General features: G+C 48.5%; 1 protein-coding gene and 1 long non-coding RNA gene across 2 annotated transcripts in view; both read left to right on the top strand.

Moving 5' to 3' along the window:
* The window catches only part of LOC125945221 (uncharacterized), a 185921-nt gene extending 173643 nt beyond the window's left edge, over nt 1-12278 (top strand). The window contains exon 3 of the long non-coding RNA XR_007466704.1: nt 11877-12278. This is a non-coding gene — a long non-coding RNA (uncharacterized LOC125945221). The remainder of the gene's footprint in view (nt 1-11876) is intronic.
* Nucleotides 1-21880, top strand: part of LOC119460871 (alpha-L-iduronidase) — a 284651-nt gene that overhangs the window by 235955 nt on the left and 26816 nt on the right. The gene's annotated exons all lie outside the window — the stretch shown is intronic.

The raw sequence follows: 21880 nt of genomic DNA, 5'->3' as shown, positions 1-21880 counted from the left end.
GAGGCCGACTTAAAGGGGGGATCAGTGTAAGCTTGATTTTTGTGAGCTGGCTTTCCCCAGTTCTGTGTTGCAGTGAAGCCTACTCATAAAGAAAAATGCGACCCGAACGGGGCCCGATAACGCTCTCGCGTTCCACTCTTAAAGGCGAAGCTTGAGCGTCCTCTAATTTTTTTAGGTGATTGCCTAAGAGTGAGGACAGTAGAACCAAACGTGGGGTGTGCTTAGCAGACGATTTAGTTCGCTGCATATCATTCATGTTTCGCTGCACTGGGTGGCGCGCACTCTTCCGTCTACTTGAGCGAGCATTTGAATTTTTAACTTACGATTCTCCTTTGAGGTGTTGAACTTTCATTTTGTGACCAGTTTGACTCAAGAGGCTGAGGAAGTTCTAGATAAATGTGGGGGCATCTTCATATCTGCTAGACATTTCGTGTGTCATAGGCCTTGCTTTTCAGTGATTTGATCCAGTGGCCTTGATGTGTTTGCTTCCTTGACGTCAAGTCAAAATGTTCTCCATTCTGTTATGTACGCAATATACATGCGAGGCCCGATGTTAAATTTGATTCGGTTCCTGAGTGGTTATGATTGTGATTTACCAGTTACGACAGTGACGATGACGGTGATTATGGTGATGATGATGACGACAATGATCTCGGTGATCCGTTAAGATGGATGCCAAATATTTCGAATGGTACAAGTTTCCCCTGCTACCCGCAATTTGGTCACATACTATGAGTTGCTAAAAGCATTCGAAGTGAGGCACCAATCTAATAAATTGGGCCACGGCTTCGTGCCTTTTTGTCTCTTTCTTGTCTTTTTTTTTTTTTACTGTTTCTTATGTCTGTCTTGGCTTATGGCTTATGTCTGTTATACCCAAATAAACGTCTGACCGCACAGGGTCGGACCAGTACCGTCGATGATGACGCTGCCCCATGTCCATAGGGTCACGTCATAGATTTCACATGGTCATTATTGTTCGTTAGGTTGTTTGCGTTTTTATTTGTTCCTTTCTTTTTTTTTTCATCATTTGTTATTACAACAGTTTTATTAGTCTTCGAGAAACAAGTACACAATTGAAAAGTTCTACAAGGAAATCCTACAAAAGACAGCGTAATAAGTTTGCGAAGCCTCTTCTTCTTCTTTACGTCTTCGCAGCCGAACACGCGGCGTGGCACGATGAGAAAGAAGTGCTCCCACGTGTCCTCGCGCTGCTGATGCTCGTTCATCGCCATTTTCCAGCGGCAGCAATCGTTCGAGAAGGACAAGAAGTTCTCCCTGTTTTTCTGGGGTCGCACGCCAACACTACAGAAGAAAACCAAGATGGCCATGGCCAGACGATCCGCAACGCCTGAACATCGCCCAATGGCCAGACGTAGCGGCGTTACCGGAGCCGCTGCCCAGATACACGAGGAACGAGGACATCCGACGCGTCTTCATGTCAAGCTGGGAGAACCCAGACCTTCTTCGCTGGGTCCTATCTCGAAATTACCTGTGCAGAGCCACCGAAGGCCACCTCGGCGTTCTCGGCAACCAAAAACACCCCTGTCAACCCATCAACATCGAGCTAACGCAGCGCAACTTGCTACGGGAATCGACTTCACCGCATTCATCGAGGCCGCTACACGTGATGGCGACCAGCTGCTGCATCTGTGGATCCTGCTTCTCAAGTCAAATGAGCGGCAGCTTCATCGACAAAGTGAACGCTCACCGTATCACCAAAGTACTGAAACACCGAAAAACATCCTGGACGCACTGCAGGTTTTGGAGCGCACCCAACCATCCGGCGAGTTGCTGCGGCCCTTTCAACAGCGTGTGCGCTCGGCTTGGCTCGCAGCGACTTACATCAACCCGAAGCTTGCTGCGAGTTTCACCGCGTCCACATGCCGAATTGACGTGACTGTTTGCCGTTCGCTGCCTCCTATGCACGGTCGCCTTTCATGCAACGCGAACACTCATCGATTCGTGGCGGTGCTCAACAGCTCTCCTTCGTTTGAGCCAACACCACCTCGGAAATCAATGCACTCCATGCCGCCAGCCCGACTGTGTTGCTGCAGCACACCAGCACCTGCTGCCTTTCTTGCTGCTGACATCAGATCCTCTAGCCTGTGCGACAACAGCCGCGTGGGCGTCGCGCTGGTCCGTGCTGCAGCATTTGCGCTCCTCCAGGATGACGTAGTGAGTGCGCAGGTGAGCAATGGCGACGCTGTTCAGGCCCTCCCAGTGATTGCACTTCTGGCCCAGCAGTTCGGCCAGCCGGGCGAACATCTGCTGCTGGCCCTGGGATTCGGCCTGCTCAACCGGCGGGCTTCAACGGAACCATCTTTCCATCCACCGCCTCCATGCAACCTGCCATAGAGGCCTCTGCTAGAGCGTCCTGGCTGCATTCCAACTAATTGCGCCGTCGCTCATTATGCAAAGCCTCGAGCTTTTCCATGGCAGGATGATGGTAAAAGGCTGAATACAGTAACGCAGCCATATGCAACAGACGTCAACCAGGAACAAGAGGAAAGGTTGAATGCTGTAACGCAGCCATACGCAGCAGACGTCAACCAGGAAGAAGAGGAAAGGTTGAAAGCAGCAAGGCAGCCATACGCAGCGGACGTCAACGACGAAGAACACGACATCCTGAATGTAGTCACGTAGTCATTCATCGACGAAGCGCAGGAAGACGACAGGGGGAAGACTCCGTGTGGGCTCCCACGCAACCAGAGAAAACACACCGGCGCCCCCTGTCGGGTGCGAAGTAGTTGCCCCGCCGCTCATTGTGCTGTACCTCGAGGACTTCGTGGTGCCGTCTTTCGTTAGGTGGGCACCACGACGGTTGGGTTTCCACAGTGGAGGCTCCTGCAGCGGCTGCGACAGCCTGTGCTTGGACGATGTGAGGTCGAGAAGGCATGAAGATTCCGCATAAATTAACGTCGGAACGTATTGAGAAGTCTTCGTCGCGAAACACTTTGCCGGTTTATTAGCAAGTTCTCAGGAGGACTATTGGTGTATTAGTCTACTGGCCGCGTTTAAGCTTTCTTATAGTACTTTATTTGACCTTATTGACACAATAAAAGAACAATATAAAATCATGCACCGGTCTAGGGGATGGCTTTTCATGCTGAACGCGTTACTCGTAGTAACATTCTTGTCTGCCATGACCCCCACCGCCCCTCGATCATTTGCGCGCACTGAAGAGCACATTTTAAGCCTTTGAGTAATGTGCGCGTACAAACAAAAATTTAAAAAAGCATTCTGTTCCAAACTTTACCTTTACCACTTCTCCATTCTTTCCTGCAATAATCTGCGCGTAGATTTACGCGATTATATGCGCATCCCTCATAGTGGGTACTTGCCATGCTTTGAAGGATCATCATCATCATAATATGATCACCATCAACATCAGAAGGATGAATAGGCGCGCTTAAGAAACACGCCTGAAAATTGTCTACGGTACCAATGCAACAACACCGTAATGACACCATATCTAAAATAATGTCTGCTTATCTAATTAGCGAATAATGATTAGCGGTGGCACTAAGAAGAAATACGCCAATATCGCAGCAAAGCTCTTAGAGCGACTATAACCCTTCGATAACGTTATATGCATGTTCTGACATTGTCATTAAAAACTTAGTCATTCGGCGATTTTATAGTTAAGTGAAACGGGTGCATATTAGGGGTGCTTTGCAGTCAAATTCTGAAGTGTGTTGGTTAGTTAAGGGCTAAGTAAAATGTGCTAAACCCTCATTTTCTGCATGCTTAGAGGCGTTATATGAAATGCTTATAAATTTTTCACACTGCCCTGGAAGAACCAAAAGCGGAAGCAATGTTATACTCTGAGTAAATCAACGCCATGTTATGGGTGATCTGTAGGGAAATATCGAACTGACACAGTTTATAAACAGCCTTTGCAGCAAATTTCTTACAGGAGCTTTGCGAAGCTCTACAAGCATATATTACGAAATTCCTTATAGGTTTCCCTAATATCCTGAAAGAACTCAACGTGCCCGAAATTGGACATTTTAAGGTAAGGGGGTATTCTTATGAAGGCTTGTGGGCGGAACTTCGAGAAGACCAGTTGATGATGGGTTTTGCAAAACATTCTTAAATGAAGTCGTCGGAAGTGTTCTATGACCGTTATTCGCAATATTTGTTAGTCCAAGGAGAACTATACGTGACAATGTGTTCATATTCGTTGGAAAGTCGGGTGATGCTGATTCTGCGATGTGGATAAGCTTGTTTTTGATATAACAAAATTTATGCAAATAAAAACGGAATACTCGTTCTCTGCGAACTTTCATGCGTTATACGAGGTTTACAGCAGGTTTCCCGGAGTCTTCGGCGAACTAACGCGGTAGGCGGTTTACACTTTCTGTAGATAATAGGCAAACAATGGAAGATGTGTAGGCGAGCATTGGGTCTCTGGAATACAGTTTTTGCAGTGAATTTATGTAATCCAGCGCTCCAGGGCGTTATCAGTGTGTTATATATCTAGTGCGCAGAATTCTTTCCTAGAAGAACCGTGTATAGCTGCCACCAACACGAAATGAAAAAAAAAAAATCAGGAGAACTTAATGACTAAAGTGCAGGTGCACTTACTTTTCTCTGTATAATATACAACCTTTGTCAACAATATTCCTTCGGCAACTTTGAAAGCGTAATACGGCCGTTATCCGCTATGCTTCACAGCGTCCATAAACACTACGTCACATTCAGTTTACATTTATTGAAAATGGGTTGCATGCTATGTTTAATGCCGGCGAAACGTTTCTCGTTTAACTATGAGCTTCGCAAGCAACCCTCCTCATGTTCTTATTTTCACGAATTTTTGTGAAAATTTCGTGGAAATATGGAATAGGTTTAATTGGTGATGAGTAAACACTGTTCACAGTGTTGCGTTTAATTCTTGATTTTTCAGCAAATTACTTATGCAGCGTTTCTGGGCGTTACAAGGATGTATAAAGAACGTAGTAGGAAGTGCCTTTACTGTACTGGAAGAACTATGACAGCCACCGAACTAAGGTTTGGTGTAGGGAAGGGGGGGGAGGGAGCGCAATACGCATTTTGTTTAGGAGAAGTTAGAGGTGTGTTGGTGATGTAGGGCCGTTGCTAGACATTAACTAAGTGTTGGGATGCGTGGTAAGCGAGAAACGTTTCATACGGGTGAATCGTATGTGAGTAACCTTTTGTAATTGCGTGGTTTAATTCCAGGCTACTGATACTGTTAAAGTAACCGCTCGAAAGAAACAGCTTCTCTAGATATTGGGCTGTGCTTTTGCAAACTCACACAAGTGTGCTATCGTTCTTGTTTGTGTTCTTTTTCTTGCTTTTCTATAGACAGAGCGATAATTTTACGACGTATCCATAAACGCCAGATTAAAGCTGACGTGACATTCTGCCGATATGCTCATGTACCTTATTTAGCTTTTCTTGCGCGTATCTTTTTTTTTTTTTTCAAATGACCCAGTAAGTCATATACGCGTGAGCAAAGCCATAAATAAATCGTGCATTGTAACCGAAAGGGAATAAAATACATACATGTTTGGAATAAGTACATTCTACTGTGACGTTTATGAGCAGCACCTTCGACTTTCGTTTGAGTGGGCCTAAAGAAAGTACTTTGTGACACTGTTCGACCCTCAGAGCCCGCATGCTTGGAGGCCTCAAGGAGGGGAGGTAGGGACCGATTGAAGGCACAGAAAGACAAAGCCTAATGCTGACTTTGCTTTTACACGATAGCCTTACACCCAAGCTCAAGAACAGTAAAAGAGGAGAAATGGCGCAAACAATATATCGCGCATGCTAACACAAACCGCAACATCAAGGCTCCACAACGATTTCTGACTACTTGGTGTCTTGCATGGGCACAGTGTTTCGCCAGCACATGTTGGTATCAGCACAAGTGCGGATCAGTTCACGTCAGACATACCACGTAATTTTTTGTGTGCTAGCTTGCTTGCGTATTTGGTTATTCCTTTCATTCTAATCAAATGAAGGCACAAAACTTTTGTTAGTCTTAAACGAATCTAACACCATCAAGAAACTCAAAAAGAAATGTAGCTTTCTTAACATACTTACGAAGCCTCTTCTTTTATTGCGATAGCAATTATATGGACACTTCAACCGGATTTCTGCCGTCGGCGTCGCCGTCGCCGTCGCCGTGAGCTTCAGTATAGATTCCAAGGGCGATAAAATCGTCGCGGCGCGCCGTATGCGCGAGCGAAAGAGCGCGGGGGACGCGCGCTATCACGGAGAGCGAACGCACGGTAGAAAGCAAACGCGGCCGTCGCCCGAAAGGCCGCGGGGGTATGATAGGGAGGGAGGCGGGGCAGCGCTGTGCTCTGGCACCAAAGGCGTATTTGCCACTCAATCTCTCACGCGAAAGCAAGAAACGGGAAGAGGGGGAGAGAGGGGGGGGGCAGCTTCTCCTCTGCCAACAACTTCTCCTTTGCCCGGTGGTGCCGGTCGCGCGCACCGTCTCTTATCTCCACATGGCTCTGTATCTCCACACGGCTCTTATCTCCACACGGCTCCTTTGTATGCGCTGTGTATTCGCCGCTCAGTTTCCGTTGGAGCGATAGACCGCGCGAACCTGCGCTTGCTGCCAGCGTTTTGACAGTCGTTGGCTGCGGTCGTTCAGTGTGATCTATTCATGTTTGCTTGTGCGCACTGACACAACGATTGTTAATTCAGTTAGTAAGCCAATGTGTCCAAGTTTATGCAGCCGATAAAACTACTATCCCTAGTCCGAATAGCTCTCTACTAATTTGCTATCGCAATCGATGCTTCGCCTTTCGGGCGAAACTACGACATTTTTTGTTTACTTGTTCACAGCGAAGAACCAGGCGTTGCGCGATGAGAAACAAATTTTCCCGCGCGTCCTCGTGTAGTTGATGCTCGTTCATTTTATCATCATTTTCGAGCAGCAGCACCTGTTCAAGTCGGTCAAGAAGGTCACCCTGATTTACTGAGGTTGCACGCGATCAATAGCGGTAGAAGTGAACATCGCGATGGCCAGAGGATCCACAGCGCCTGAACATCGCCGAATGGCAAGCTGTGTCGGCGTTGTCAAAGCCGCTCCACAGATGCACGAAGAACGACAACGTTTGACGCCTCTTGGTGACAAGCCAGGAGACCCTGTAGCGTCTGCGCAGGGTGTTAATAGACCTTCACTCGTCCAGAGCCACCGAGGACTACTTCGGCGTTCTCGGCAGCAGATCAGCGTATCACAAACGTGTTGAAGCAGCGCAACTAGCTACGGGAAAATTCACCATATTCACCGAGGCCACTGCCAGTGACGGTGACCGACATTGCCGATGTGGATAATGCTTCTCAAGTCGGCTGAGCGGCGCCTTCCTCGGGAACAAGAACGACCTGCGTACGCGTATCACAAGCGTGCTGAAGCACGGACCAGCATACTTCACACTGCTCCGCTCCATGCTAACTGTTCAACCTCTGCCGCATTTACGACAAGGCGTCTGCAGGGCTTGATCTGCAGCGACTTCCAGCAATCCGCAGCTTGTTCTGAGCTTCTTTGCGCCCGGATGCCAAAAGGACGTCACTGGTTGCCGTTTGCTGCCGCCGAAGCTCGGTCGCCTTACGATGCGGGCGAACGCATCAGGATTCGTGGCGTAGAGGCTGCGCAGGTGAGCAATGCCGACGCTGTTGAGGCCCTCCCACTGGTTACACTTGTGGCCCAGGAGCGCGGCCAATTGGGAGAACATCTAGTGCTGGCCCGGGGTCTCGGCCAGTTCATTCAGCGGCTTGAACGAAACTATCTCGGCAGCCACCGCCTCCAAGGCGCCTGGCTGCTCGTGACGGTCTAATTTCTCTGTATTTACGGTGTCGTCGCTGCAGCCGTGCAGCAGCTTAGTAGTCTTGGCAACCTGCTGCTTTCTGTTCTTCTTGACCAGGCCGGAGCGAACGGCGGTCTCTTAGTCCCAAATCTGGCTTATCATCTTTGCGCGCACTCTGTATATTTTCTGTGCTGGGTCGACGTATTGTGATCCGTCCTGCCGCCACCGTGGGGTGTACGCATCTCTGCACAAGGCGACAGAACGAAATCTGAATATTTTTCATCCAACGGCGACCTGCAGCTGGGAAGTGTGGATTCTCCTTCTCAAGATGGTGCTGTTTGGGTGCTACGGATAGTCACGGTATTTTTCGTGTGTCGCATGATGTCCTGCTGCGAAGGCTGGTGGAGCGACCGGGACAGACCTGCGGCTATACTAGTCGACGCAGTGGTGGCCTCAGGCATTGCTCATTCCTTCATGTCGCCGTGTTATGCGCAATCACTCATCTTGATCATAAACACTTTCTCTATTTATTAGGATTGGCCCACACCTTTCATTGCTACGTAAGCGCAATCGTTGCATAGGACTTTCAAAATAGACATTCATTGCGCTTATCTGACACAATAAAAGAAATCAGATTTGATGCTGATTATAACCACGGCTTCACTTTTTCAAGACAATAATATTGTTAAACATAAGAAGAAAACCTGCCAGGTTGGAAAAATATAGAGCAGAGTTAGGTAAACAGAGAAAATGAAGATAGAGCTAAGGCGAGGACAAGTGGCTCACTGCGCACTTTACTCAGTCCCGACATGTACGCCTATTCGTGGAGTTCCGTACAGATAACTCATAACGTGGCGTCTATTTTCTCCACATATAATACTGCTTCCGCTTTCGCTTCTTCCAGGGCAGTGGCAAAAATTTCTTAGCATTTCATATAAAATTTCTAAGCATGCAGAAAACGAGGGTTTAGGAATTTTCACTTAGCCCTTAACTAACCAACCTGCTTCAAAATTTCACTGCAAAACACTCCTAATATGCCTCCATTTCTGTTAAATATAAGCTCGATGAATGATCTCGATTTTTTCAGGACAACGTGAGAACAAGCATATAACCTTTTCGAGTGCTTCTAGTCGCACTAGGAGCTTTGCTGCGAAATTGGCACATTTCTTCTTAGTGTCGCTGCTAATCATCGTTCGCATAATTATGTAAACGGACAACTATTCTAGATATAGATTTATCATGGCGGCTCTCCATTGGTACCATAGACATTCTTTAGGCGTATTTCTTAAGCGCACCCCTATTCATCCTGTTGATGATGATGGTGATTGTGTTATGAGTGATGAGCCTTCAAAATATGGCACGTACCCACTATGAGGTATGTGCCAATAATCGGGTTGTTGTACGCGCAGATAATTGCAGGAAAGGATGAAGAAGTGGTAAAGGTCAAGTTTGAAACAATCTACTTTCTTATTTTTCATTTGTACGGAGATATTGCTCAGCCTGTCTCTATTCCTGTCTCTTCCTGTGGTGAGAGACAAGAAGAGAGCGGTGTGGATCAGAGAGCAAGCGGGGATAACCGATATTCTAGTTGACATTACGAGGAAATAATGGAGCTGGGCAGGCCATGTAATGCGTAGGATGGATAACCGGCGGACAATTAGAGTCACAGAATGGATTCTCAGAATGGATTCAGCACGGCAGAAAACTAGGTGGGTTGATGAAGTTAGGAAATTTGCAGGCGCAAGTTGGAATCAGCTAGCGCAATTAACAGTGGTAATTGGAGATCGTAGGGAGAGGCCTTCGTCCTGCAGTGGACATAAATATAGGCTTGATGATGATGATGATGATGATGACTGCTCAGCGACATGAACATTTGGTCTTCAGTGCGCGTAAGTGATTGAGCGGCGGGGACGCTCATGGCTGAAAACGATTGGCTCATCCTTAAGATATGGTTTTGTGGTTACTGCGACTTACGCGTTCCGCATAAAACGACATCCCCGAGACCGGCGCGTCAAATTCAAATGTTCTTTAATTGCGTCGAATAGGTCCACTGAGTACAAAGTGGAACATTATACGCGGTCAGTACACAAATAAACCAATGGTGATTACATAAGCAGACAATTATTTTAGATATAGTGTCATTACGGTATTGTTCCATTGGTACCGTAGACAAGTTTTAGGCTTGTTTCTTAAGCGCGCACCTATTCATCCTTCTGATGCTGATGGTGATCATATTATGATGATGATGAGCCTTGAAAGCATGGCACGTACCCACTATGCGGGATGCGCATATAATCGGGTAACTCTACGCGCACATTATTGCAGGAAAGAATGAAGAAGTGGTAAAGGTAAAGTTTGGAATTTTTGTTTGTACGCAGATATTACTCAAAGGCTTTAAAATGTGCTCTTCAGTGTGCGCAAATGATCGAGCGGCGGTGGTGGTCATGGCAGACAAGAATGAGGGTTTCATCCATACGTCAGGGCGTTGTGGTTACTGCGAGTAACGCGTTCAGTAAGAAAAGTCATCCCCTAGACCGGCGCGTGAATTTATATTGTTCTTTTATTGCGTCGATACGGTCAAATAAAGTACTGTAAGTAAGTTTAAACGCGGCCAGTAGACTAATACACCAATAGTCCTCGTGAGAACTTGCTAATAAACCCACTAAGTGTTTCACGACGAAGACTTCTCGATACGTTCCGACGTCAATTTATGCGGAATCTTCATCCCATCTCGACCTCACATCGTCCAAGCACAGGCTGTCGCAGGAGCCTCCACTGTAGAAACCCAACCGTCGTGGTGCCCAGGGAACGAAAGACGGCACGACGAAGTCCTCGAGGTACAGCACAATGAGCGGCGGGGCAACTACTTCCCACCCGACAGGGGGCGCCGGCGTGTAGCCCACATCGAGTCTTCCCCTTGTCGTATTCCTGCGCTTCGTCGATGACTGTTTACGTGACTACATTCAGGATGCCGTGTTCTTCCTGGTTGACGTCCGCTGCGTACGGCTGTGTTGCTGCATTCAACCTCTCCTCTTCTTCCTGGTTGACGTCCGCTGCATATGGCTGCGTTGCTACGTCTGCTGCATATGGCTGCGTTACTGTGTTCCTCCTGTTACCATCATCCTGCTCTGTGTATTCGACGACCCTGCCATGGAAAAGCTCGAGGCTTTGCATAATGAGCGGCGGCGAAAGTTGGAATGCGGCCAGGACGCTCTAGCAGAGGCCTCTATGGCAGGTTGCATGGAGGCGGTGGATGGAAAGATGGTTCCGTTGAAGCCCGCTGGTTGAGCAGGCCGAATCCCAGGGCCAGCAGCAGATGTTCGCCCAGCTGGCCGAACTGCTGGGCCAGAAGTGCAATCACTGGGGGAGCCTGAACAGCGTCGCCATTGCTCACCTGCGCACTCACTACGTCATCGTGAAGGAGCGCAAATGCTGCAGCACGGAGCAGCGCGACGCCCACGCGGCTGTTGTCGCACAGGCTAGAGGATCTGATGTCAGCAGCAGGAAAGGCAGCAGGTGCAGGTGTGCTGCAGCAACACAGTCGCGCTGGCGGCTTGGAGTGCATTGACCTCCTAGGCGGTCTTGGCTCAAACGGAGGTGAGCTGCTCAGCAGCGCCACGAATCGATGAGCGTTCGGTTTGCATGAAAGGCGACCGTGCATCGGAGGCAGCGAACGGCAAACAGTCACGTCAATTCGGCATGTGGACGCGGTGAAACTCACAGCAAGCTTCGGGTTGATGTAAGTCGCTGCGAACCAAGCCGAGCCCACAGGCTGTTGTAAGAGCCGCAGCATTTCGCCGGATGGGTGGGTGTGCTCCAAAAGCTGCAGTGCGTCCAAGATGTTTTTCGGTGTTTCAATGCTTTGGTGATACGGTGAGCGTTCAGGTTTCCGAGGAAGCCGCCGCTCATTTGGCTTGAGACGCAGGATCCGCAGCTGCAGCAGCTGGTCGCCCTCCCGTGAAGCGCTCTTGATGAATGCGGTGAACTGGATTCCCGTAGCTAGTTGCGCTGCGTCTACTCGACGTTGAGGCACTAACGGGGATGTTTTTCGTTGCCGAGAACGCCGAGGTCGCCTTCGGTGGCTCTCCACAGGTAGATGCGGGATAGGACCCAGCGCAGAAGCTCCGGGTTCTCCCAGCTTGACATGAAGACGCGTCGGACGTCCTCGTTCTTCGTGTATCTGGACAGAGGCTCCGGTAACGCCGGTACGTCTTGCCATTGGGCGATGTTCAGGCGTTGCGGATCCTCTGGCCATGGAAGTCTTGATTTCCTTTTGTAGTGTTGGCGTACAACCCCAGACTAACAGGGACAACTTCTTGTCCGTCTCGAACGATTGCTGCCACGGGAAAATGGCGATTCGTTGAACGAGCATTAGCTGCGCGAGGACACGCGAGAGCGCTTCTTTCTCATCGTGCCACGCCGCGTGTTCGGCTGCGAAGACGTAAAGAAGAAGAAGGGGCTTCGCAAACTTATTACGCTGTGTTTTGTAGGATTTCCTTGTAGAACTTTTCAATTGTGTACTTGTTTCTCGAAGATTAATAAAACTGTTGTATTACCAAATGATGAAAAAAAGAAAGGAACAAATAAAAACGCAAACAACCTAACGAACAATAATCAATTGCAGATTCATCGCTGTATTTCCTCCGAAAAACGTGCACACGTGAATTGTATTGCATGGCCTGAAGCAGAACTCGAGCTTCTGAAGTCTGGTGAGAAAGCGTTCACGTGTACCCTGTGCCCGAACGCCGACCACGCCGACATTGTGGCGGTTAGGGTTAGCGATACCAACACGCTCGGTGCTTCCACATCGGCGACCCCTCCACAGGGCGTCGCTCTCGTCGGGACCGGTTTTGAGGTGGTCGGTGACATGGCTGCCCTCCTTCAGGCGCTCGAGGGAATAACCTTCCTCAGCGATGAGGTGGGGCGGCTGCGGAGTGACAACGGGCGTCTGCACAGGGAAAACACGCTGGCATCCACGCATCAGGCCTAAGCTATAGGTGCGCTACGGGTCGAGGTGCGTTCCCTTCGTGATGCGCTTGGCAAGCCGGCTTCGCCCATTTCTCCTACTGTGCTGCCGCTCCACCCGTCCAAGAAGACGTATGCTGCGACCGTCCGGACTGCTTCGCCGAGTGCTGCCACCGTTGACCATCTCTCCAAGGCAACACGGAGTGAACGTCGGCCTGTCTGATTTGGAGCTGGGGAGGGCAAGGGAATATCTGCGGCGAAACGTGCCCCGCGACCGACAGCCATTTTTGTTTCCAGGCTCTCTCATTCAACCACGTCTCCTGATGTGACTGCGCCCCTCTCGAGTGTCAGAGCACCGCCCGTTGCCTGCAAACGCATCAAGACAAGGCATAATTCGCATGGCTCGTTTCTCGTCTGCGCTGATGAAACCGTCGATGACGAAGCTCTCAAGTGTCTGAACGACCCGTCTATGTGGCCAATGGGGTGCCTGTTCAAGCCGTTCCGTGGGATGCTGCACGACGGCATGCTCCATGCTTCCGAGAAAACCCCAAACGATCAAAGTGGTGTGTTATCTGGACATTTTCCACGAAAACATTCTTGGACATCGCACCAATGCACGCGAATTTTTCGCCAATGTCATTTCGTCTTCTTTTCCTATTTTTGTTATTTCCGAAACTTGGCTCTGCAGTGAAATTTCCTCTATAGATTTTTTTCCACCGCGCGTTACAACGTCTTTCGCAGTTACCGGGGCTTCAGTGGAGTTAAACAAAAAGGTGGTGGCGTACTTATTACTGTTGTCAGTTCACTGAGATGTGTAAGGCGCAGCGACACAGAAAGTGTACAATTTAGATCTGGCTTGAAGTCAGCCTAGCGCACTGTGAACAATTTTAATCGGAAGCTTCTACTGTTCCACCTGAATACTTCGCCTGTCTTGTTTGATGAGGTCATCTCTTCTATTGAAAGTGTCTTATCTTCCCATAGCCAGCACTGAGTAATCCTTCTTGGTGATTTTAACACACCAGGAATTGATTAGACCACGCTTACATATTCTGATTATAATCATTACATAGAGAACCAATCTAGCCTGTTGTTGGACTTTCTGTCTTTCTGTTCTCTTCAGCAGCACAACTTGATTGGCAATTCCTGTGGCAATGTTTTAGACCTTTGCCTTTTCGAATGCTCAAGTTATAGATGTCTCCCATTCTGACATTTCTCTAGTGCGTCCCGATAAGTTTCACCCTTCAATTAAGATAACTGCCTCTGTGTCAGCCTTGAGGCAGAGCTCCTCCACTGGCATTAATGAATCTTCACGCTTTGCTTTCAAGCGGGTTGATTATGTTGGCTTGTATGATTTCTTGTAAACCAGCGATTGGTCCCTGGTCACAGATAAAGCTAATGGTAATGACCAAATAGATCACTTTACAGAGCGTGTTTTGAGCGGTATACGCAAATACATTCCTCCGTACAATTCTAAACGCTCTAAATATCTCCACTGGTTCTCATCTAAACTTATGACGGCCCTAAAGTATAAATATTGCGCGCATCGTAAATCCAGAACTCCTTTGCCTAATGAGTCGAGAGAAGAATCCCGCTTTTTTTGGACTCTTTGCAAACGTCTCTATAAGCGGGATCATGACTCATATATTGCATCCTTGGAGAAGAGCGACCCCGACCGGCCGGCGGAATTTTGGAAGCATATCCGCAAGCGCTCTTACAATCGCAAAGTGTGTTTTCGCCTGCTCGACTCAGGAGTAGAGGTCGTAGCTGTCGCGAATTGTTTTCCTACCAATTCTCATCCTTATATAAAGCTTCAGGTTTCAACGCTGGTGTCAGTCAGCTACAGACGGCGGCTCCTACATCTAGTCCTGTGCTATTTGATAAAAAGCTCATCAGCGAATGCCTTAAGCGCCTGAAGCCTTCGCTATCCTGCGGCTCTGATGGCATCCCCTCCGCAATTTTAAAAAGCTTACGGCAGTATATTTGCCCCAGTATTGACATCTATATTTATAACATCTATATCTATAACCCCTTCCAGACCGCGGCACCGCGGTCTGTAAGCGGACGCGCAGCATGCACGTTTTCTATCTGTAGGCTTCGTCTGAAATTACATGTGTGCCTATTCGCGGAGTTCGGAACACGCGTACACGAGGTCGTGATGCAGTACGAGATGGGCAGGCGCACACAGATGAAGAATATACACACATGAAATAATACACGCATAGGCACACAACAGTGTAACACTGGCCTTCGTCGCACAAGCAGCACTAAGATCAGTAAAATACACAGATTAGTTATGGTTATAGACAAGATGTTCATTTCGCCTGCATCTTCAAAGAAAAATGTCTTCAAATGATGCGTGCGATGTTCTAGCAATAGAGCTATACGGCAGCGCCTGTACCTACGTCAGCTTTACCACGGCCCGCTGGATAAAAAACAAAAACAAAAAATCACCAGCCCTTCCCCTGTCGAGAAAATGGGGGTAAGCGAAGCTTGTCGTGTGTGTATCTGACCTTCGTGGTGATGATCTTTCTTTCTTTCTCTCTCTTTTCTCTCTCTCTATCTATATTCCTTTCTCTCTCTCTTTCTCTTTTTCTATATCTCTGTTTTCCTTACTCTCTCTTTCTCTCCTTCTTTGTTTCTCTGACTTTCCTGGTGATTTTCTTTCATTCTCTCTCTTCTATCTATCTCCTTTTCTCTAGTTCTTTCTTATCTTCTTCTTTCTTTCTCTCTGTCTTTCTCTTCTTTCTTCTCTGACCTAGCTTCTTGGTGATTTTCTATCTTTCTTTTTCTCTTTCCCTTCTTTCTCTCTCCTCTCTCTCTCTCTTCTTTCTCTTTCTTCCTCTTTCTCCCTTTTTCGTCCCCTGGTATGTGCCAATGAGCTTGGACACTTTCTGCCTATCGCCAGGATCGGCCCACTTTGGCGGAAGTTTTTTGCGGGGCACACGAAAGAACCGTTGGCTGGTAGATGTATATAGCTTCGATATAAAAAAAAAGGTGCGGCCTGCCGCGTGCATCGACAACAGCAAGATCCGCCGCGGCTCCACACGTCGGGAACTCTTGTCTCGGATCGGCATGAAAAATGCGTCACGAACGCGCTTGGAACGCCGTCGCCCATGGAAGCCGACGCGTTCCATCGCCGATGGCTAACGCCCTTCGGCTCAGCCAAGTGGCCGAGAATGCAACTATGGCTGTCACATTCGCTCCCGTTGGAGCCCGTTGCAGCCCGTGGCTTTCCTATAGGTATTTGTGGACATGTGTCAAATGTTGCGCTCAATGTGTTAGCCAGCGCAACTGACGAACATGGCAGCTAGTAGGGAAGATCATTGAAAACGCAGGCGTCATGTCACGTAATGTTGGCAAAGCCTTCCCCTGGGAGTGGCTGAGTTTTTGTAAGTGCGTCTGGATACTGGCAGCCCCGCACTAGATACGCGGAGTCGTAGAGGCTGACGCGTGAACCTAGGCCTGAATACTTGTGCCTTTGGTGTGGCAGCTTTTTGATCCAATGTGAAATAAAGTCTAGTCGCTTCCAAAAACGATTGTGTGCAAAGCTGTGTATTCTGATAGTAAGAGGTGTAAATTTTCATGTGTATTTTTGAGTAGTTTTATTGCACGTCAGCGAGTCTAATGTACGGGAACTGGCATAGCACTCTAAGGGAAGCCTAGGCCTCAGTTGCGCGTCGAAGATTTTGTTGTGTTGTAGTGCTAAATGCGCGAGTTATCGAATTTAGGCTAATTTCAGCTTTCCCAAATCAGTTAGGCTACCCAAATCTTAAAAACTATACATATTGTCATCGAATGCTCGAGCCTATATTAAGCAAGAAAGTAGAGCCCAGGGCGTGCTCATGTTCTGCGTTAGCGACCAATGAATTGCGGCAGAACTCATTTCACGATGACTCTCAACGGTAACGCGAATAGCAATAGCAATTCCGACGCAGTGACCGTGGAAAGATGAGGGACAATGGCGTATAACGACGACAGCATGAAGACAATGAGATGTCGATTCTCAAACGCGGCCCGTAAACGCGGCCTCCCCGTTACTGCAACAACGAAAACGTGAAAATCTACGCTGGAATGATGAGCGGCAACGGAGCCAGCAGTAGAAGGAGACGACGACGATGAACGCGTGAGCAGTGGCACGAGCGCGTTTGCGCGGTTGCGCCGAGGGGCGCCAGCGAGTCAGTTCGCGGGTTGTTCGCGGATTACGGACTCGCGGGTTATTCGCGACCGACGGATCTGCCCTAGACCCGCCCCCATTTACACCTTCAGTGTTAACACATGCTCTTCAGGGTGTGCAAGTGATCGAGTGGCAGTGTCTCGTATGGCGTACAACGATGATATCAACGGTGCGTTAAGGTGTTGTGCTTTCTACGAGTTACGCGTGGAGCCTAAACCTGCGCGCGAAATAAAGTTGCTTTATTGTGTCAAATAAGCGCAATAAGAGAATACGGCGAAACTTGAACGTGGCGAGTTCACTAACGTAGTAATGGTTCGCGTGAACAAATTACATTAGACAAAATGTTTGCGATCGAAACGACAGCGCGCACATCCCACGGCGTAATCAAGGCGTGCTCTACGTTCCAGGTCCATTTTCCGTCACCTTATCCAACATTTCACCGTCATCAATTATGCCTCAGCATCCCTCTCCTCACCGGGAAGTCCTAGGAACGTGTCACATGTGGGTTTCTTCAGACTCATTCCCCTCCTCAGTTGCTTGTTCGACATCCTTCCGACGCTTCTGATGACGGGTGAGCTGATCATTCTGGCTATATCCAGAAGGGACGGCGAGTGTTAGGCTGTGGTCTTACTCGCCTCGTCGTCATTAGCTTCCGACTCATGACGAGCCGATCATTCTGGCTATATCCAGAAGGGACGGCGAGTGTTAGGCTGTGGTCTTACTCGCCTCGTCGTCATTAGCTTCCGACTCGCTCTCCGGAACAAAGCCGTAGGAAGGTGGTGGAGTCTCGTCGGTTTTAGTTTTTGGCGATAGCGGCGGTGTCTTGTCGTTGATTCTGCCGTCTTCCACCATTTTGCCCTTGTGCGACTCTCTCCTGTAATTCAGCAATGCATGCACTCGCAGGGGTGGAGAATCGTCCTTCTGGGTGGGCGCGCAGTACTCCTCGTCGTACTCGTCACTAGAATCTTTGTTGCGGCACGACTTGGACACTTTCCATAGGACGAAGCTGACCTCGGACGGACCCGACAGGAGACACCGGTGCATTTCCTCCGGTCGCGTGGGAGCACACACGCATTTTTTCCCCGTGTCTTCCTCAACTTCTTCGTTGAAGGACTGCGTGACTGCATTGAGCCTGTCGTGTTCATTCTGGCTGACGTCTGCTGCATACGGCTGTGTTAGTGCATTCAGCCCTTTATCCTCATCTTGCTCCGTGTATTCTGCCTTCTTGCCAAGGAAAAGCTCGAGGCTCTGCATAATGAGCGGCGGCGAAAGTTCGAGTACGGCCAGGACGTCCTTGCAGAGGCCTCGGTGGCCGGCTGTGTGGAGGCGGTGGATGCAGCGACAGTTCCGTTGAAGCCGCTGGTTGGGCAAGTTGAGATCCAGGGCCAGCAGCAGATGTTCGCCGAGCTCGCCTATCTTTTGAGCCATAATATCAACCACTGGGAGGACCTCAACAGCATCGGCATTCTGCAGTTTAGCAGCCTCTGCGTGATCCTCGAGGCGCGCGACTGGGCTAGCATGGACCATCGGGACTCGTACGCACCTGTTGTCGAAATGCCTAGATGACCTGGTGACAGGAGGAGGAAAAGCAGGGGGTTCAGGCGTGCAGCAGGAAACCAGTCGCGCTGGCGGTTTGGTGTACCTTCCGGATTGCTCGGTGCGTTCCAAAGGCTGCACTGTGTCCAGGATGCCATTCGGTGCTTCACTATTTTGGTGATGCGGCGAGCGTTCTGGTTGTCGAGGAAGCCGCCGCTAATTTGGCTTGATAAGCACGATCCAACGCTTCAGCAGCTGGGCGTCCTCACGTGTAGCAGCCTCGATGAATGCGGTGAACTGGATTCCCGTAGCTAGTTGCTCTGCCCCAGCTCGTTGCATAGCGCTGACGGAGAGTGTCTTCGATGCCAGGAACGCCGCTGTAGCCCTCGGTGGCTCTGCACAGGAAATTGCTTGATAGGGCCCAGCGTAGAAGCTCCAGGTTCTCCCTGCTTGTCACGAAGGTCCGTCGGACGTTCTCGTTCTCGAGCATCTGTGCAGTCGCTCGCCTATTGAAGCACCTATTCGTTGCGTGCGACCCCAGACTTCTTGTCCGACTCGAATGGTTGCTGACGCTGGAAAATGGCGGCCTCTCGCCTCTCCTTCGTTGTCTTCTCTGAAAGAGCATAAATTGCACGACCACACGCGGGGGAACTTCCTTATCATCGTACGAAGCCGCGTGTTCAGAAGGGAAAGTAATGACAACGACGAGGCTCTGCAAATTGCTTACTCCGTTATTTGTATGATGTCCTGCATAACTTTTGACATTTGTTAATCTTGTACTTGTTTCTTGAATACCAGAAGAAAAACAAAAACTTTATGGATGAATAAAAGGCTCAATGGGTGGAGACCCTAGAAAAGGGCCCCACTGGCTTCCGCGTGCCGTCTTGCGCGTCGGATGATGGTCCTTTGGACTTCTTCCTGTGAATTGGACAGCGCCGCCTCCCATTGTGTATACTCCGTAATTTCTGTGTTTGTCTTTTGTGTATATGCCCTGCATACCCATGAGATGTGGTTTAGGGTTGGCATGGCCCCGCACCATGGGCATGTATCCGTATATCTTTCTGAATGAATATTATGGAAAATGTGCAGGTTGTTACATATATATGTTAGCAGTTTTCTCCATATAACCTGTTCCTTACTGAAATTGTTATGGGAGGGGGGGGAGGGGGGGGGAATAGTTGCATTCTATTCTCTCTGTGATAGTATGATAAAGAAGGGTTTGAATAAATGCTTATTGTTTACGATCGTATGGTGCGAATCATAGGACTTTTCGCATTCTGTATCGTTGAATATTTACGCAAGATTGTTCAATTAATATTGCCAATTTTAAAGGTAGATTCATCCAATGATGAAGATAAACGTTTCAGGCGACGTCCTACTCGGTAGTATTTAATATTCTAACTAATGAGCAATCAATTTCTCCGTGAGAAAAAAGCTAGAAATATGCCTGCGCGGAACGAAAAAAAGAAAAACCGCGTGACTACGTGTTTGTGCACCATGATGGCAGCGCTCTCTAACTTGCCACGCATGAAGGAACAGCGCTTTTATCAGGCACACAACGTAATCCCTCAAGCACTCCCCGAATGCTCGGGCCCGGCGGACCAGGAGAATTAACGCCACCTCATCCTGAGGTATTTTTTTTTTTTTTTTTTTTGTCCGGTATGGTGTTTTTTTTTTTTCTACAAGCACCCGAGCTGGGTTAGTTGGTAAGTCGTCATAGTAAGTTACTTCAGAGCACAAAAGAACACACTCCCTTGTACGTACACACTTACACACACAAACACACCAAGAAAGTAGGAGCCCTCTCTCCCCCCTCCCCCCCCCCCCCCCCCCCGGCTACACACACAAACTTATTCACAGTTTCTTCTCAGCGTACGGAGTATCGCCTGGAGCTCTCCCAGTGAAAAAAAGGTTGTTAACGCTAATTTTAGCGTGATTGAGTGGTTAAACGCCCATACGTTGGGCGAGAGAAGTAGAAGGTGTTCAGAATTTTCTGCGTTGCCGGGTGTTGTCTGGCTTCAAATAGCATGAGCCAATGCACTGTATGTTTTAACGCGAGAGTGTTAAGGGCCCCGTGTCGCAGAAAATCCGGCGTCGGCGTAGGTGTCGGCGTCCGTGGCGGAGAAAGTCATCCCTTACCACCCCGATCGCGCAGGCCCTCCGCGTGGCACAAGGTGCTAGTAAAAAAAAAAAAAAAAAAAAAAAAAAAAAAAAAAAAAAAAAAAAAAAAAAGAATTTCTCACAGTGAAATCCGTCAGAAAAATGGTAAAGTACGACTTGCATGGTGCGGCGGATTGTAATTCGAATCTGGGAGCAAAACATAATTCTGTTACGAGGAAACTCAAACACAAACCCCTTTTCCAGCATTTCTACCATATCAACAGCGACGCGCTCGGGCATGTTACATGCAAAAATCATATTCAGATGGCGCTCACATCCTCGGCAGGTCAAATTGGGACTTCGCCTGCCTAATATGTTTGGGACATGCGCGCGCGTCGGGGCAATAGCAAACAATTAACAAAATAATAAAAAGGGCCTAGGGCCTCCACCTTTAATACAAGACGACTTATATTGTCCCTGAAAGAAACGTCTTCCCAGCAATGCATTTCTGTCTAAAGTGAGGCCGACTTTAAGGGGGGATCAGTGCAAGGGGGGATCAGTGTAAGTTTGATCTTGTGAGCCGGCTTTCCACGTTCTGTGTTGTAGTGAAGCCTGCTCATAAAGAAAAATGCGACCCGAACGGGCCCGATAACGCTCTCGCGTTCCACTCTTAAAGGCGACGCTTAAGCATCCTCTAATTTTTTTTAGGGATTGCCTAAGAGTGAGGACAGTAGAACCAAACGTGGGGTGTGCTTAGCAGACGATTTAGTTCGCTGCATGTCATCATTCATGTTTCGCTGCACTGGGTGGCGCGCACTCTTCCGTCTACTTGAGCGAGCATTTGAATTTTTAGCTTACGATTCTCCTTGAGGTGTTGCCCTTTCATTTTGGTGACCAGTTTTGACTCAAGAGGCTGAGGAAGTTCTAGATAAATTTGGGGGCATCTTCATATCTGCTAGACATTTCGTGTGTCGTAGGCCTTGCTTTTCAGTGATTTGATCCAGTGGCCGTGATGGTGTTTCCTTCCTTGACGTCAAGTCAAAATGTTCTCCATTCTGTTATGTACGCAATATACGTGCGAGGCCCGATGTTAAATTTGATCTGTTCCTGAGTGGTTATGATTGTGATTTACCAGTTACTACAGTGACGATGATGGTGATTATGGTGATGATGATGACGACAATGATCTCGGTGATTGGTTAAGATGGATGCCAAAATTTTCGAATGGTACAAGTTTCCCCTGCTGTTTTGAATTTTATTCTCAAATAACGGATTACACGCCTGTATATGAACATACCTACGAGGGCATCTGGATCTTTAT

This window comes from Dermacentor silvarum, chromosome 1 (assembly GCF_013339745.2).
Source record: "Dermacentor silvarum isolate Dsil-2018 chromosome 1, BIME_Dsil_1.4, whole genome shotgun sequence".
In the NCBI taxonomy this organism is placed as follows: domain Eukaryota; kingdom Metazoa; phylum Arthropoda; class Arachnida; order Ixodida; family Ixodidae; genus Dermacentor; species Dermacentor silvarum.
The sequence above is the reverse complement of the archived record's forward strand: the minus strand, read 5'-3'. Positions and strand labels throughout refer to the sequence as shown.